Source organism: Marmota monax, unplaced genomic scaffold (assembly GCF_021218885.2).
Source record: "Marmota monax isolate L192 unplaced genomic scaffold, Marmota_monax_Labrador192_F-V1.1 WCK01_AAM20220418_F8-fsc00328, whole genome shotgun sequence".
Taxonomy (NCBI): Eukaryota; Metazoa; Chordata; class Mammalia; order Rodentia; family Sciuridae; genus Marmota; species Marmota monax.
In genome coordinates this window covers 191,464-209,926 of record NW_026693470.1, presented here as the reverse complement: position 1 = coordinate 209,926, position 18,463 = coordinate 191,464, and the positions used below count along the sequence as shown (strand labels likewise).

The window sequence follows — 18,463 nt, the reverse complement described above, 5'->3', positions numbered from 1 at the left end:
AGCCATACCATCATTAGACTTTTATGTGTCAATTCTTTTAATTACTCTTCAGGTTCCATTTTTATTGTGATACGTATCAGTACATGAACACAGTACATGAATTCATGGCCAAATAATATTCAGTTATTTCTATATATTATGTTTTATTTGTCCATTTATCAACTGACAGACATTTTGGGTTGTTTCTATTTTGACCATTGTGAATATTGCTCCTATGATGAATTTGTGGAAACATTTCAAATCTTCTAGATATATATTTAGAATGGAATTATTGAACAATGTGGTAATTTAAAAATTCTTTTTTATTTGTTGATGGAAACCATACAATTATACTTTTTATTTTTATGTTGTGCTTAGGATGGAACTCAGTGCCTCATATGTGTGAAGCAAGCACTCTGCCACTGAGGCACAATCCAAGCCCAATATGATAATTTTTAATGGCTTTTTCTGTTCAACATTTGAGTAACTTCCAAACCCCTTTCCAAAGTAGTGGGGCCATTTTTCCACTCCACCAGTAATGAATAAGGGCTTGAGTTTTTCCACATTCATGTTTACATTTGTTATTCTCTGACTTTTTAGTTTGGATGTAGTTGTAAATGTTATTTCCTTAATGACTATGTTGAGCTTCTTTTTGTGTGCTTTGGATATTTGTTTGCATTCCTTGAGAAACGTCTACTCACATCTTATTGAGTTATTGTCTTTTTGTTTTGACTTTTAAAATTCTTTTTCTAATCTGGTTATAAGTCTCTTATCAGACAAATTATTAAAAATATTATCTGGATTGACATTCCACTTTGTTGATAGTGTTCTTTGAAGCACAGAAGGTTTTTTTTTTTTAAATATAATATCCACTTGACCCATTTTCTTTTGTCATTTGTTTTGTAATATCCAAGAAAACTTTTGTTAACCTGAAGTCATGAAGGTTTATGTCTATATTTGCTTCTACAAATTTTCTAATTGTCTACATGCTCAACATGTCAGTCTGTTACTCATTATGAGTTAACTTTTGTGCAACTTTATTCATTCACAACATGTGTGAACACATAAGTGTTCCAGCACCATTTATTTGATAAGAGCATACTTTCCTCACTAAATTATGACACTTATGTCCAAAATCATTTGTTCACAAATGTAAGCATTTATTTATGGACTCTCAATTGTAACTCATTATTCTATGAACTATCCTTAGGCCCATACAACATTATCTTAATTACAATTGTTTTAAGAAGGTTTTGAAATTGGGAACTGTGAGCTCTGCATCCTTGCTCATTTTCAGCTCTTCTGATGTGTTAGGCTGGGTTCTCTAGAGGAACAGATACAAAAGGATGTAGGATTATAAATAGGGAATTAATTTGAATGGCTAGCACAACCAGAAGCTGGATAGTCCACAGTGGCCTTCTGCAAGCTGGAGAGCTGAAGAAACCACTAGCTGTGCAGTCCAAGATGCTAAAGAATCAGAACTACATGGATCAACCCCAGTCTGACACCAAAATCTTCTGGAAACTCCCAGAAGAATGACTGGCAAAGTTCTCTTTGAAAGAGTAAAGGATCAGGATTCTGCAGCAGCAATTAAGAACCTGTTCAAGAAGAATCAAATTTTTATCTGGTGCTGCTTCCTTGTTCTTCCAACTTTTATTCCACCCAAGTAACCAGTTTAATGGACAGTGAGCCCACACTTAGGTAGGGTCTCTATTTTAGTTCCCTATCCCACATGCCAATCATTCCTAGATATCCACATTGACATACCCAGAAGCCTCTTAATCTTTGCATCTCTTAAATCTAATCAAGTTGACAATTCTAATTAGCCATTACATCTGGCTACCTTGCATTTCCATATTGATTTTAGGAATAATCCATTAGTTTCTGTAAAATTACAGCAGGAAAGCTAGGATTTTGAATTTGGATTGGAAATGAATCCATACATCATTTTGGGGAGGACTGCTGTCTAACATTTTTCAAGCCTTTTGTATCCTTTATTTTCTTTGTTCTATATGAGCCTTTTATCATAGAGAAAAAGAATATTAATGTTAAAGTCTTCTTGTCTATATTTCTTTGTTAATATGACTTCATCATTTTTTAGCTACATCATCAAGTGAAAAAACACATAGAATTGGTATTTTCTTTTTCTTTTTTTTTTTTTTTTGAGAGAGAGAGAGAGAGAGAGAGAGAGAGAGAGATTTTTAATATTTATTTTTTGGTTTTTGGTGGACACAACATCTTTATTTTATTTTTATGTGGTGCTAAGGATCGAACCCAGCGCGCCACGCATGCTAGGCAATGCTTTACCGCTTGAACCACATCCCCAGCCCAGTACATTCTTTTAATGAATTGTCCTATGTTGCATTACATATGTTTTTCTTGCTTTGCAAATCTTTATTTTCCTAAATTTTATTTTGATAGTATATGGTCTTATTGTGTATATGACATATTTTTTTTCATGTTTTATATCTAACATATCTATATCCTTACATTCCTAGTAGATTTCTGAGGAAACAATATTGAGTTGTTTTCCTCTTTTTCTTTTTAATTAAATTTGACAACATTTATGTTTTAATTGAAATGTTTAAGACATTTATATTTCTGGTTGAATTTGCCAAATTTGCCTGCCATACTGCTATTTGCTTTCTATATTTTTAATCTCTCCTTTATTCTGTATTTTCTTATTGTCATTCCCATTGCAAAGATCAGTTATTTATTTTGAATGACTCCATTTTAATCTAAATTATTAATTTATTTTAGATATATCTCTTCCTTTTTAAATATAACTTTATTTTATTAATTTATTTTTATGTGATACTGAGGATTGAATCCAAGTCCTTACACATGCGAGGCGAGCACTTTACCACTAAGCAATAACCCACTCCTCTCTTCATTTTTTAAAAACTGGTTGTTAAATATACATCTCTAGCTTATTACAGTTACATTCTATTTTATCATTTCAACCATGCTGTGAGAATCTTCTAAGAGTATCTTCCCATTTTCCTATATTCCATCCTTTGAACTATTGTTTCCATTTACCCTACTAGTATATTTGATAAAATCCTACCACATAAAATATCATTTACATTTAAAACAATAAACATTTCTACATAGAGAAAAATGTGTTTCATATTTACCTGTTCATCTACAATTCTCTTTATATCTTCGTACACTTTCAATTGTAGTTGCACATATTTGGTCATAATGAACACTGGCCCTAATGGGCTGAAATGAATCTGAATCTGATGTACCAACATGAGACAATTCCCAGTTTTGTCTATTTGAGTTAAAGAAGAATGTGGATGTGGAACTTCACTGTCACTTGTGTCACACTGATATTCTGACAAGTACTTGTCAAATTCCACATATTCTACAATAATGAATACTAACCACTTTGTTTCAAAATGAAGAAGGGAACTTTGTACTGAAATGGGAAAAAGTTTCTAATTCCTTATCTGTGAGTTATGTGAGTAATTGTCTTCTGGAACCTCCCTGACACTTTACCTTTGACAGTTTCTGGAATTTTTTTCCCAAATTATGCATTTTGGAGAGGTCCTCCCACTTGTATTTTGCTGGTGCTCCTGTAAACCATTTTCAAGTTGCATATATTTGACCATAACGAGCTCCGGACTTTAAAGTGGTGACATCAAGAATGCAAAATTTGTGCTATAAAATAGGCAATTTTCTATGACAAAGGGACAGTTTCCGAGTTTCTTTGGATGAATTAAGTGAAAGTGCTTCTGTGGAACAGCCCTGCCATTTATTTGTATTGCTCTTGTAATCTGCTTTCAAATTGCTCCTAAGCAATCATTATGAGCAATGGACCCAACCCATCAATATGAAGAATGTGAAGATGGTATTGCAACATGAGAAAATTCCCTAAGCCTCCTTTTTGAATGAAGCTTGAAAATTCCTCTGGAACTTCCCAGCCACCTGAAGTTCACTACTGCTCTTATGTCTAAAATAAAAAATGTGAAATGAAACTGTAGCAATGGACAATCCCCAGTGGCACCTTAGAGAATTAAGTTTGATACTGCCTCATAAACTTTTCTGCTAATCTCATTTTACTCCTGCTCCTACAAGCTGATTTCTTATTACATATATTTGGTCATCATGAATATGGACCTTATTGACCCATTTGAAGAATGTGGAACCAGTGCCACAAATGGAGAAAATTCTCTAATACCCTTTTGCGAATTAAGTCTGAAGCTTCCTATGGAATCCCATTGCCACTAGTATAGTGCTATTGTTCCTATCAGCCGTTTTCAAGTTATACATTCAGCAATAATGAACACTGACCCTAATGGGCCAATATGAAGAATATGAAACTGATGCTGTAGTGATGATCAGGTTCCTATGTCCTTCCTGTGAATTAAGTGGGAACCTACCTCTGGAATCACCTTACCACTTGCATTTCACTGCTACACTTACAAGTCATTTTAAAAAATTTATTTATTTATTCTAATTTGTTATACATGACAGCAGAATGCATTCCAACTCATAGTACACTTATACAGCACAAGTTTTCATTTCTTTGGTTGTACACAAAGTAGAGTCACACCATTCATGTCTTCATACATGTACTTGGGGTAGTAAGACATCTTTTTAATTGCACAGCTATGGCCATAATGAACACTGAAACTAATGGTCCAGAATGAAGAATGTCAACACAGTACAACAACCAGTATTAATTCCCAATGGCCTCTTTGTGAATTAACTTTGATACTGCCTATTGACACTCCCAACCAGTACTGCTTTACTCCTGCTCTAGCAAGATGTTTTCATATTGCCCATATTAAGCCATAATGAGCACTGGCCTTAATGGTTCAATATGAAAAACGAGAACCTGGTACAATAAAGAGAGATAACTCTCTAAACACCTTGTAAATGAAGTTTGAAACTTCTTCTGGAGCCTACCTGCCACTTGCATGTTAATGCCACTTTTATAAGCAATTTTCAAATTGCACATATTTGGGCATAATGACCATTCATGCTAATGAGCTAATATGAACAATTTGAATATGATTTTTTACTAAGGGACAATTTCTGATGTCCTTTGTGTAAGTTAAGTGAGAACCTACATCTCAAGTGGCCCTTCAACTTGCGTTTCACTGAGGCTCCTAAAAGTTGTTTTCAAATTGAATATATTTAGCCATAAAGAGCTCCAGCCTAATGGTCTGATATGAAGAATGTGCATTTTGTGCTCTAACAGTGGATATTTCCCAGTGCCCTTTATGTAAATTAAGTGAGATCTTTCCTCTATATCTGCCTTCAGACATGAGTTTTGCGGTTGCTCCTTTAAGTATTTTTTAAATTGCATATAATTAGCCAAGAAGAACACTGGCCCTAATGTGCTAATATGAAGAATGTAAACGTGGTACTGCAACAGGAGACAATTCTCTAAGGATACTTTGTGAATTGTGTTTAAGATTTCCTCTGTCACTACCATTGCAGTGGGGCTACTCAAATGCTACAAATTGCACATATAAGGCCATTTTGAAATTACACATATGTGGCCATAATAAACACTGACCCTAATGGACAGAAATGAAGAATATGAACCACATACTGCAATAAGGGTCATTTTTCATTATCCTCTTTGAGAATTAAATTTGATCCTCCATTGGAACCTCCTTGTAATTTAGTATGGTTTCACCTATAAGTATGGTTGCTCCTATAAGCTATTTTCATATTGCACATATTCAGTGTTGTAGTCAATTTTTTCACTTCTGTGACCAAAAGACCTGACGAGAAAAATTTTGCAGGAGGAAAAGTTTATTTGTTTGATAGAGTTTTATAGGTCTCAGTTCATAGATGGCCAAATCCATTGCTGTGCCCAAGGTAAGGCAGAACATCACAGTAGAGTTATCAGGAAGCAGAGAGACTAATCCTGGCTCACCAGCAACAAACACATGTGCTTTCAAATCATTTTCCAGATGACCTACCTCATCCATCCACACCATACCAGTCTGAACTTACAACCCAGTTAATTTCTATCAGGGAATTAATGCACTGATTAAGTTAAGAGTGCCATACCCAATAATTTTACCTCTAAACTTTCTTGTATTTTTTCATATTCAGATTTTTAGAGACACCTCATTTCTAAACTATAACATTTGGCCAAAATGAGCACTTGCCATGATGGTTCAAATTGAACAATGTGAATGTGGAGTTACAACAACAAGGGATAATTTCCATTTTAGTCAGCTTTTTCACTGCTATGACTAAAGGGTCTGACCAGAACAATTTTAGGTGAGGAAAGTTTATTTGAGGGATCACGATTTCAGAGATTATAAGCCATAGGCAGCCAGCTCCATTCCTCTGGGCTTCAGAGAAGGCAGGAACAACATGACAGCAGAGTGGAAGAGGAAAGCAGCACACCAGGTGATCAGAAAGCAGAGAGAGAGAAAAACTCCACTCTCCAGATACAAAATATATACTCCATTGCCATGCCCTCAATGAACCGCTTCCTCCAATCACTTCAATTTCCACTCAGTAACCATAACTGCTTTCTTCTGATACTGTTTGGAATTGTTTTGTATGTTCACAAATGACCGATGGCATGCTATATCTTTGAACTTCTACAAAAGGTCTCCCCTCATTTATAACTAGTTTAACATGTTCTACAGACGATGACCTGAGATGGGATGCTGCAAGTCTATTAGCATATTGTGGTTTAATCCATTCTGGCAGTTCAGCAAGGCTGTCCAACTCCCTTTAGTGAAGGCCTGGAGATTTGGCAATTGGCAAAAATGGTGACTGGGAAAATGATATTTGGGACTTGGAACCCTATAACATAAAGTCAGAGTTATATTCAACCAGAGGCTTTGGAGTTGTCATGGTAGTATGGCAGGAATCTTCTGAATTAGCAACAGAAATCATGGATACAGATCTGGAGCTGAAACCGGGCTTTTCACTTTCTGATCTAAGAGACCTATTTAAACTACTGTCTGAAACAAAAGATGAATTCCCTAAAGTAATTACATTTTTTTATGTCAACAGACTGTGATCTATTAGTTACAGTGTCCTTAGACTGTTTCTCTTTGGTATAAGCATCAACCAGTTCTGAACCCTTTGACCTAGGAAGCTCCTTGTTTTTTGATTCAACTACGGCATGTTTTGCTTTTTCTTTATCTTTCACTTTAACTTCTAAACAATTTTCGATTTCTTAATTGTTCCTTTTCTTTTTGCTTAATTTTTTCCTTATGTTTTTTTGTGCCACTATTCTATTCCTAGGTCTTTAAGGTTAAGCATTTGTTCAAAACTTGTCTGCATAAAATCATCATTCACTAACCTCTTTTCTTTAGGTGGAATATCTTTTGATGCTAGAGAGGACTTATATTTAGACTTTTCTGTTTCAGATTTTTATTTTGACTAAACTATTTAGTTGAATTTTATCTTTGTTTGTCTCATTCTTTGTATCTATCTATCTATATCTCTTTTTTATCTTTTTCTTTTCCATCTGGATTTTCAAAGGTTCATCTTTTGCTTTTTATTTTAAGGGATGAAGTTTTCTCATGTTGTGCTTTACTACTACTGTCTACTCTACTTGACTTTTTCTCTCCCATTAAGTGTTTGGAGTTAGCTGTATTTATACTTTGTCTCTGGACTTTTCCTTTTTATCTACTTCCCTGTCTTTGTCTTTACTTCTGTCTTTTTCTGATTTAGTATACTCACTGTTATCTGATTGTTTATAACTTTTCTCCAAGTGTTTTTCTTTGTTTTTTGCTAAATGCCTCTTTTTCAGTTTTTTCTTTGTCATGTTTTCTATCCAACTATTTTCTACTTTCCTCTATGTCTGAGGTTTTTTTGTTTGTGTTTTTGAAGGAGGGAGGGAGGGAGGGAGAGAGGGAGAGAGAGAGAGAGAGAGAGAGAGAGAGAGAGAGAGAGAGAGAGAGAGAGAGAGAGAGAATTTTTTTTTGTAGATGGACACAACACAATGCCTTTATTTTTATGTGGTGCTGAGACTTGAACCCGGGTACCACCCATGCTAGTCGAGCATGCTCTACCTCTGAGCCACAATCGCAGACCCTGTCATGAGTTTTTTTTTAGTAGTACTATTTTTAATATTCTCACCTTCTTTATGGCATTTTTCTGTGTGATGTGATTATAGTTTGTCCCTTTCTTTTATTCTCTCAACACAGTCACTAAAATCTAATTTGTCCTTTTCTGACTTTTGCTCATATTTTATCTTTTCTTTTTCAAATATTTTTCTGTCTTTTCAAAATCTTTCTCTTTAGTTGGAAATCCTTTCTCAGATTTTTTTCTTACTTTCTTTCATGTGCTTTTCTTGTTTATCAATGTCCATTTCATTTTCTATGTTAGTCCTACACATCCCTCATTTACACTTAAACGTGAAGAGCTGAATTGTTTCTTTATCTGTAGGTACATTTTCTCTTTCTTCTTTTATATCTTTTATCTTGTCTTCCTTGAAAGATTTTCACTTTTCTTCTTTAATCTTTTCCCTTTCTTCTTTAAAGTTCCTCTGTTTTGAGGTATGCTTTTCCTTTGTTGGTTTATCATCTTTTATGTTTTTTCCAATTTTGATTTTTTTCTAATGTTAAGAACTCATGCTCCATATTTAAAAACAGATCTTCAGTGTCATCTCTTTAAAAAATTCTCTTTCCAAAATTCTCTATCAAATTCTACACTCCTCTGCAGTTCCTTAGTGCCATCTTTATTTTTTTGTTTTCCCTTTTCACCTTCAATTTCTTTTCTGTGCTTTTTTCCCCATCTTTGTTTAAATTTATGTTTTTTTCCCTAGTGTTTTGCCCTCTTTATTCATTTTTTTTCAGTGTGCAATCAGAATTTTCAAATGTTCGACTATGATATTTATCCTTCATTTTGGTATTTAATTTTTCACCAAATTCTAAGTAAAAATCTTTCTGATGTTTGCTTTTTTCCTTATGCTTCTAAGATTTTACACAGGAACTCTCAGGCAAGAATTCAGATTCTGTATTTTCATACCAAACAAGATCAGACTATAATGACAATTCAGAGCTTCCTGGAGATAAACATGTTTTAGCATGTTCTTGTTTCAGTGGTGTTGACTGTTTTTCACTCAATCCACAAGAATGTTTGGGAGATTTACCAGTGGAAATATAAAATAAATGTAATGAAGTATCATCTTTTGGACTAAAAGATTTCCTGAAATCCCCTTCTTCTCTGGTCTTTTCTTAAAAGTCTAGTGCAGTAGTAACTGTCAATTTTGTTACTGTGGAATTTATGTTTTCCTCTTTTTCTTCATTTAGCTCTTGGTTTTCTTATTTTTGTTCTGGTTTTTAAATTTTCTTTTGACTTTGCCTTTCTGCTTATATTCATATTCCTTTTTGGTTTGTATATCAGAATTTGATGTTTCAGGAATAGAACATGCAGTAAAAACCTTTTTGTTCTGAAAAACTTCATCAGTACTTTCAGTACTAAATACAACCCTAGATGACTTTTTTTTACTTTTAAGTGGTTAAAATAGATTGTTTTGTAAATAAATTACTCTGAAATAAAATTGTTTTGCAAATAAACTAATCCTTTCTGCTTCAGATTCATTTTCTTTTTGTTGCTCTTTCCTAAGAATCTGCCTGTCATCAATACTTTTATCTAATTTCTTCATCATCATCATCTTTGAACTCATACTGATCTAGGGCAGATGGAAGATGTGCTTTAGTGGGAAGAATCTGTTTACTTTCACAGAGGAGAGAGTCCTCTTCTGTTTCAGAGTCAATAAGATCATCAACACTAGATGGATTGACAGATTGAGCCTCTTCAGAATCTAGAATAAGAAAAGTAAAGTCTTGTTGGTCAAAATACAATTGTGAGAAAAATAAGACAGAGGGAGAAACATAGCTTATATAGTAAATATTTTAAATAACTCAGACAACACCCTTTCAGATTTACATGTACATCATGCAATAAAAGTATGCAAGAACTCTGGTACAGTATTGTAGAACTATTTATAGAGAATGTCCTTTATGATGTTTTCCTTTTGACCTTTCTACAAGTATACGTTAAATTCAAAATATATAAAAAATGCATAAAAACCAGAGGACTCTGTACTTAGGGCAATTGTTAACTACCAAAATGATAAAAATAAAAATCTGCACATATATTTTCTGGAGAAAGAACAATTAACTTACATAAATCTTTTGAATATGAAAAGAGTAAGAACTATCAAAGGGTTTAAGTAAGTAAACAAGATAAATTATTTTGTGTGTGTCAAAGCACTTGTCAGTAAAAATGTAAATGATCACATGATTCCTATGAAGAACAATATTTTATAAGTAAAGCTTAAGTTTCCTCCCAGTGCTGGTGATCGAACCCAGGGCCTTGTGCATGCAAGGTAAGCTCTACCACTGAAATACACATGCAGCCATAGGAAAATGGATTTAACCATACCAAAAACATGATTCTTGGGGAAAACAAACTGTGAAAAACTAAAAGAAATAATCTCCAGTTACATAATCAAGATTGTAACTGATAAATTAGATAGTTATATCATTTGAAAAGAGGTACTCTGTTCCTTAATTTGTTATCTACAATTTTGACAGTTACTAATAAACATTTTAGTTCAATAGGATAAATAATGGGCTAAATTATTATGTATCTTTAATTATTTGAAAGCTTAATTTTATTAAATTACATCTAGCCTATTGTATAAATATAGCCAAAGCCTTGCTAGATTCTTTTTTATTATAATTTCTTTAACAAAAAAGAATGATTATCTTCCCGGGTTGGCATCTTTTCTTACCTCAAATGTATTCATGGATTGTAACTGAAAAGAGAACTTAGGACTCTAAGGAAAAAGAAAACGGAGACCTCTGACAGGGGGAAGTTCCTTAAACTCATCAAAGTAATAATTAAACACTTAATTTACTGATATCATGTGTATGTGTTCTGGGAATAGAACTGAGGGTCTCACACATGCCACTGAGCTGTATCTCTAGCTCCTGGCTTAATAGTTAACAATACAAAAATTACACCTTGTAACTTTCTCTTCAAAGGAAAATTCAAATTCTAGAAACATTTTTGAGTGTCCATAAGGTACCAGGCACTGTATTAGGATCTCTGTGAGATCACAATCTTTCTTTTGAGGACATAGTAACATTCCCACACATACCATTATAATGTGTCATTCAATGATGTATTTACTCTATATGTACTCATCTATATGGTAACAAAAAATTGGAATTGGAACTCTGCATACATTTAAAATGCTATTTTTAGTCATCAATTGGTGCAATCATTCTGAAAAGCAGTTTGGAGATTCCTCAGAAAACTTTGAATGGAACCACCATGTGACCAAGTTGGAAATGGAGACCATCATGCTAAGCGAATTAAACCAATTGCAAAAAACCAAAGGCCAAATTTTCTCTCTGATATGTAGATGCTAATACACAACAAGGAGGGCAGGTTTAGGGAAGAATAAGAAGTACTTTGGATTAGACAAAGGGGAACAAAGGGAAGGGAGGGAGAATAGGAATATGAAAGACAGAAGCATGAATCAGACATTGCTTTCCTATGTTCATATCTGAATACATAACCAGTGTAACTCTAAATTATGTATAACCATAAGAATGGGATGTTTTACTCCAAGTATGTATGATATGTCAAAATACATTTCACTGTCATGTATAAAAAAATTAAAAATGCTACTTGCAGTCATTAAAATTGCAATATGCATTATGAAGTCATAGAACTTTGTCCAACTAATTTGAACATCTATTTAGGGGCTATATTTATGTTGGTCCTTGAGAAAATGAATCAAAGAATACATACGTGAACATCTTATTTATAATCTGATCTTGAGAACATTCCTCCCCTTGCAATTTTCAATATTTAGTTTTTCATGGTTTCTATTCACCTTATTTCTCAGTAGATTATTAGCTTTCCTGGAAATTGGGTTCCCTTTTTATTGTTCCATAAAACACAATGTACAATGCTCTACATTAGACTCAGTCTTGGGTAAGTATTTATCAAGCTCCACTAGGCTGAGCTCTAGGTGCTAAGGGAAGGTAAAATGAAAAGATCACAGTCCCTGCCTCAAGAAGCACTGTACTTTTAAGTGAAATAGCACAATAATTGTTAAAATGGCAGTAGATACTATGCCCACAGGGTGCTCTCAAGAATGAGCAGCTCAGGAGGAATGGAGAATGAATGAAGTTTTCTCAGAAGTAGTACTGAAATATGCACAGGAATTTCAGGAAATATTTAAAGGCATGAAAATAACCATGATGTAAACAAGCAGCTGAAATCACAGAAGGTACCATTCCCCTCTTTCAATAGATTGTGGACACTTTGACCCTGTATTTTCTTTGCTATATTAATAGCTGCATATTACACTTAATAACAATTTAAACTAATTTCTCTATTGAGGCTATATTTAGGTTGCTACCCATGACTTGATATAACAGATATTCAACAATGGAAAAGAATTTTAGGGTGTACTGTTACTTGGAAATAGTAGAATATCAATATTTGCAGGTATGTAAGAAAAAAGGAACAAGAGAAACATATTGAAATAGTATCCGCAGGACACTACTTGGAAGGATTGTGACTTTTCTTTTCTTCTTTAGGATATTCTACATTTTCCACATTCCTAGCACAATAGATGTATTACTATTATCATTAGGAAAAAAATATTTTTGAAAAGTTCACTGTTATAAAATGTTCCCATTAACTTTTTAAATTATTGTTAAGGCTTATTTTTCCATGTATGTGTTGTTCTTTTTGTGTAATGTCACTTTGTAATTTCCTCAGCTCTTTTCGTCTGACCTTTTTATACAGTACATATGTTACAATACTTCATTGAAAATATCATAGTGTTTGAATTTTTGAATATATGCATTAAGCTTTAAACAGAAATTCTCTTAAGGGAGTTACTCATACATGTATACACTGAGAGATACATAGTTTGTCTTTTATGTTCTTGATTCATCAATTGAATGTATGTTCTTCAGTGTAAATATCCTGACTCCCTCCTCCTAATGGTTCTTTTAAAAAAAGATATGTCCTGTTTTAAAGAAAAACTATAAGGTCTAAAATTAACAAGTTAGCAATTTCCCTGGGTGAACGAACTCGATCTCACCTGGAGTACCAAGTCACATGCTTACCAGCCACACTCTGACAGTTCCTCTGCACCATCTGTGTTGATCTTATACTGCTTGCAGAGGCAGAATCTGATCACCAGCCTCTGAACCTCAGCAAAGACCATTACCTCCATGATGCCCTTTCACTTGTGGAATAGGCTGAAATCCTTTTCCTTCCTTGAATATTCCTCAATTTTTAAAATCTACTTTAATCACTGAGAAATATAGATGAACTCAGGTTCTGGATTCTAGTGGAACAGTAGTTTTCCAAACAAACAAACAAAAAACATTTGTCCTGCTCTTCTTAATAGATGGCTGCTTAAGTGAGAAAATCATCTGTCTCCAAACCCTCAGATTCCTATACTCTAAAATGGTCATGCTCATTATTATACTAAGCTACCATTCGGTCACACTTTTAAAAGTCTTTAACACCTGTTTAATCACTATATACGAACTTGTAGTTAAAAGAGCTTATAAAGTTACTTCTAACAAGAGGCTGGAGATATAGCTAGGTGGTAGAATGCTTGCCTAGCAGAGGTGAGGCCCTAAGTTAGCTTTATTTGCAAAAATAAATAAAGTAACAAAAAAGAACCTTTAAAAATTTTTAATGTATATCATATATCAATTTACTCTCAACAATCCAATAATCATATTTGGGAAACTAGGAAAGATAGTGATAAATAATCAACTGTTATAATGTTTCATTAAAATTTTATTAAATAATTTATTTCCTATGAAAAATAATAATTAAGCTCCATTTATTACTTAGCAAATATACTTAAGTATATTTGAAAGTTGCTCTTTTATAACTTATGACAATTTTAGATATCTGTGAGTAAGACTGATGTCATTTAATGAATGGTTAATGTTATAGGAGATCCCAATTGTTCTTAGGCTTGACTGAATCTACCATGAATTTTCATAATTTATTGCATATCAAAATCCAAATGTGACCAATTTGGGGAGATCACAATATACATAGTAAATCTATCCCCTTGAAATCTCTCTAAAATAACATGAAGAGAGGTTTTGATAGACTTTTGAAACCATCTGCATTGTACATTACACATTTATAGGAAATTAATTTTTCTATTAACATTCACATAGATTTCAGGAGGGTGTGATTTTGACACAAAACTAAATATACCATGATGATAAAAGTACAGTTAAGTCCAAGTCTCTACCTCCCATCTTTTCCTCTGACATTCAGCCAACCAACTGTCTGGACTCCTTTCAATTACCTCAAATTCAAGATTAAAAACATTAACGCATTCTTTCCTTCCACAACTACTTCCACTTGCTGCTTAAGCCAATCTTCCCTACCTGAGAAATACAAACAAGAAAGTTACTTAAATTAAACAATCCCAGAGGAAGTTTTTTTATTTATTAAAATATTATTTTATTTTTTTATTTTTCCAGAGTCATTTTCTTTTTCTTTCTTTCTTTCTTTTTTATTAGCTACACATGGCATTACAATGATCTTGGCAATTCATACATTTGAATCAATTGGGGTGTAATTTCTCATTTTTCTGATTGTACAGATTGCAGAATCACACTGGCCATAGATTTTCTATCTCTTATTGGACCCAGAACAATTGAGTCTGTTGTCTCTATACTGAGACCTCTGAAACCTTGACCAGAGTCATTTTCAACTGTCTCATTTCCTCAACTTCCAAATTCAACCATTCAGTTTCAATCTCTGGAATATCTCTGAAATCCATGTTTTCTTTATTCCTACTGCCTCTGTTGCAGCTCACGTTTTCACCAGTTCTTGCCTAGGTAAATAGTTGCCTTAAAACACAATGTGGCCAGCACTACAGACCATATTACATCTTGTCTTATTTGAGCCGCAAGTTAGTATAAATCTTCCCAAGATCTAGACTATCACCTTTACTACTACTAAGTAGTAACTAAGAGCCCTGAGATGAGAGAAGAAATCAGCAATGCATCAGCCATACAGTAAATGATGGCTGAAAAGTATATAAAATTATGCAATGAATAAATTTATATTTGATGTTTTTATGTTGTTCTGTATTCCAAACAAACAATATCTAATCTTTACAATAGCTATTATAATTCCATTTTAAGAGACAAGCAACAGAACCATTAAGGTTCAAGCTCACCTATTGTAGGATGTAACCCAGGGTATATGACTTCATAGTATGTTCTACATTGCCCCCCATGTTTCATTACTTCTTGCTATACTAGGATAGTATTTCATCTTCCTCAAATTTCAATGCATATATATGGATTCTCAATCAGTTGCTTCTCATTATTTTCCATCTGCTTAATCATGATCAGGGAGAAGCCAGTTTAAAGATTTTATACTTAAGAAGGGTTCAATCCCCAGTACAAAACAAAACAACAACAAAAAAAAGAGAATCAAGGGCTGGGGTTGTGCCTCATTGGTAGAGTGCTTACCAAGCATGTGTGAGACACTGAGTTCGATTCTCAGCACTACATATAAATAAATAAAATAAAGTCCACTGACAAATTTTTAAATTTTTTTAAAAAATACAGAATCAAGAAATCATCTGGGGGATAAATTAAGTGGAATGTGATAGATATCATTATCCAAAGTACATGTATGAAGACACAAATTGGTGTCAAGATACTTTATATACAATCAGAGATATGAAAAAAATTGTGCTGTATATGTGTAATAAGAATTGTACTGCATTCCTCTGTCGTTTATTTTTTTAAAAATGACAAAATAAAAACAAAAAATTAGGATGAGATAAAAATATCAAATACAAATTCATTCACTATGTAGTTCTGTGTTGTTTTCAGGTCACAACTACAACATTCATTCTAAACTCATTATTCTAAACTCAGCAATTAGAAGAGATGGCCAACATCTCACATGTGTCATGACTTCCTATGGGAGTACAGTTACATTTGATTAGCTTCATAAGCTACCTTCAGCTTCCACACAACCTCCCCTTTCATAAATTATACACTGAAATGCCTATTTTCCTTAATTGAGCTTTTGATTTTATACATCAATTGAAGTTTTGTAGTCAGCCACAAGTTTATTTTATACAATAGCACCATTTTTATGTAGCAGTGTTTATAATTATTTGTATGTATATGTATATGTGTGTATATATATATATATATATATATATATATATATATTATGAAAATGAAATAAAATGCTTATTCTAGTTGCAATTAAGATAAAGGGGAAAACTGATAAAAGTGTTTAATGTGAAAGAAAGGAACATTGGAGAACCTACATGAAATACTGTATCTATGCATCTGTCTACACAAACAGGTAGGTATAATAGTGCATGAGAAAGTACGCTGTACAGAAAACATCAACATTTATAAAAGTGATAAAAAGTGAGGTTTGAAAAGTATGGGCAAAATTAACATGTAAACGATTTTGAGAATTCATGTAAGATATTTCTGTCAAAATTATGTGCTGAAAATCTGTGAAAAGAAATCCAATGTTTACCTCAGTTCTTGACAAAAATTACAATTGATCAGAATAAGGAAAATTAACATTATGATATCCTATTCAATTGTCATTGAAATCTTGCAAAATCACCACAGGAAAGTCTTTTCTTCTCAACACTAAAGTCACCATATGCAAACAGAAAATTTGAATTTGAAAAAAGCAAATACTTTAAAACACATAACTCTTTAAATCACACTATGAAGATGCAATGAATAAAATCTGGACACTGGCAACATTTGCAGACATGATTAGGTTGTTTCAACTAAAATTGCATGAACATAAAAAGGAAGGATGTATGGATACGCACTAATGTGCATGTATTAATATATCACAGTGAACTTCACCTTTATGTACATCTATAAAGCACCCATTAAAAATAAATAAGTGGGGGCTGGGGATGTGGCTCAAGCGGTAGCGCACTCGCCTGGCATGCATGCGGCCCGGGTTCGATCCTCAGCACCACGTACAAACAATGATGTTGTGTCTGCTAATAACTAAAAAATAAATATTAAAAAATTCTCTCTCTCTCTCTGTCTCTCTCTCTTTAAAAAAAATAAATAAGTGATTGGAAGGAAGACAATACAAGAGAAGACAGAGATTAGGGGGAGGAAGGAAGGGGAAAGAAGGTGGAGCTTAAGGGACTGAAAAGGAGTAAATTAAATCCATGCATTTATGATGTCAAAATAAGCCCAATTATTATGTACAACTACAAGAAACTAATAAAAGCATAATTGCTTATCAGTCTTTTGGCTAAGATCAGGTATAAAAGCATTAAAAAAAAAGACTCGAGACACATCAATTTCAATGTAAAGGATTCCTTTGGATTCTGATTTTGAAAAAAAAAATTAAAAATATGTAATTGCCTTTATTAACTTGCCAAATAGTGGTATATTTAAGTAGGTAATTAGGGAGATTTCAACATAAAGGTTGTCCTGGATTCTGTAAGTTCAGTCAACCTTGGATCATTCAAATTAATTTTTACTTTTAGCAACCATTGCCACTAATTTCCATTAAAAGTGTACTGTAAACTTTGGTTCAAAGCAGAATCAGGCTATTCTATCTTGCGACTAAAATTCTGTGATGATGTGACTAGTGAGGGTTCTGATTTGTCCATTCCTATATCATCTTCCTCTCACCATGGTATTCACACGATCAAATAAATGACTATCCAGAATGAAAATTGTCCAGATTATTCAGATATAAACATGTAGCAGAATGTATGAATAGATAAATAAAATCTAACATAAAAATTCCAAAAACATTCAATGAGAAATGACTTGACACATAGGCTTTCAAGAGCTGGCATCTGTTAGCTGTTATTTGCAAACATGGTGGGACTTAAGCAATGGGAAGAACAGCAAAATTTATCCAAATTCTCTTTCTTGTCCTCACAGAATAATTTCTGGACTGATATGGTGATACTGTGTTTCTTCTATATTTCAATGAAATATATTTTCTGGGTTTCTAAACATAGAATCTACTTGGTTTGAAATCAAGTGGTTGGCTTTTATCTTAAGCATGCTGTAGATTCAATATTTCATTGAAGAAGGTTTTGATTAACTTGATCTGTGTCATTCTGTAAATGGGAACAGCACCTAATGTTTTTTACTTGCTCTGCTTTTAGGACCTATGCTCAAGGTGGATTTATTTTTTAAAGAGTTTAATTAATTTACTTTGGTACTGGGGATTGAACCCAGAGGCTCATTATGTATGAAAATGTATTCGCTCATCATGGATTTTATAATAATTGATAGTAGTGCCTATGGCAAAATACAAACCAAGAAATACACTAATTCATTTCATTTTTGAGTACCCTTGGGTACAGAAAGTGTTACATTTGTATACAAAATAAAGAGACTAGTCATGTACACTTCATACTGTGTGATTAAATCAAGTAAATGTACAATTACTAAACCATACTTCAGTTATATGCTTGCATCAA

The 18,463-nt window shown here is 33.2% G+C and overlaps 2 pseudogenes; both read right to left on the bottom strand.

The window, feature by feature from the left end:
* Positions 1-4,568: 4,568 nt before the first annotated feature.
* Positions 4,569-7,787, bottom strand: LOC131423162 (ankyrin repeat domain-containing protein 12-like; annotated as a pseudogene).
* A 64-nt stretch (positions 7,788-7,851) lies between these two features.
* On the bottom strand, positions 7,852-13,192 carry LOC131423151 (ankyrin repeat domain-containing protein 12-like; annotated as a pseudogene).
* Positions 13,193-18,463: the final 5,271 nt, after the last annotated feature.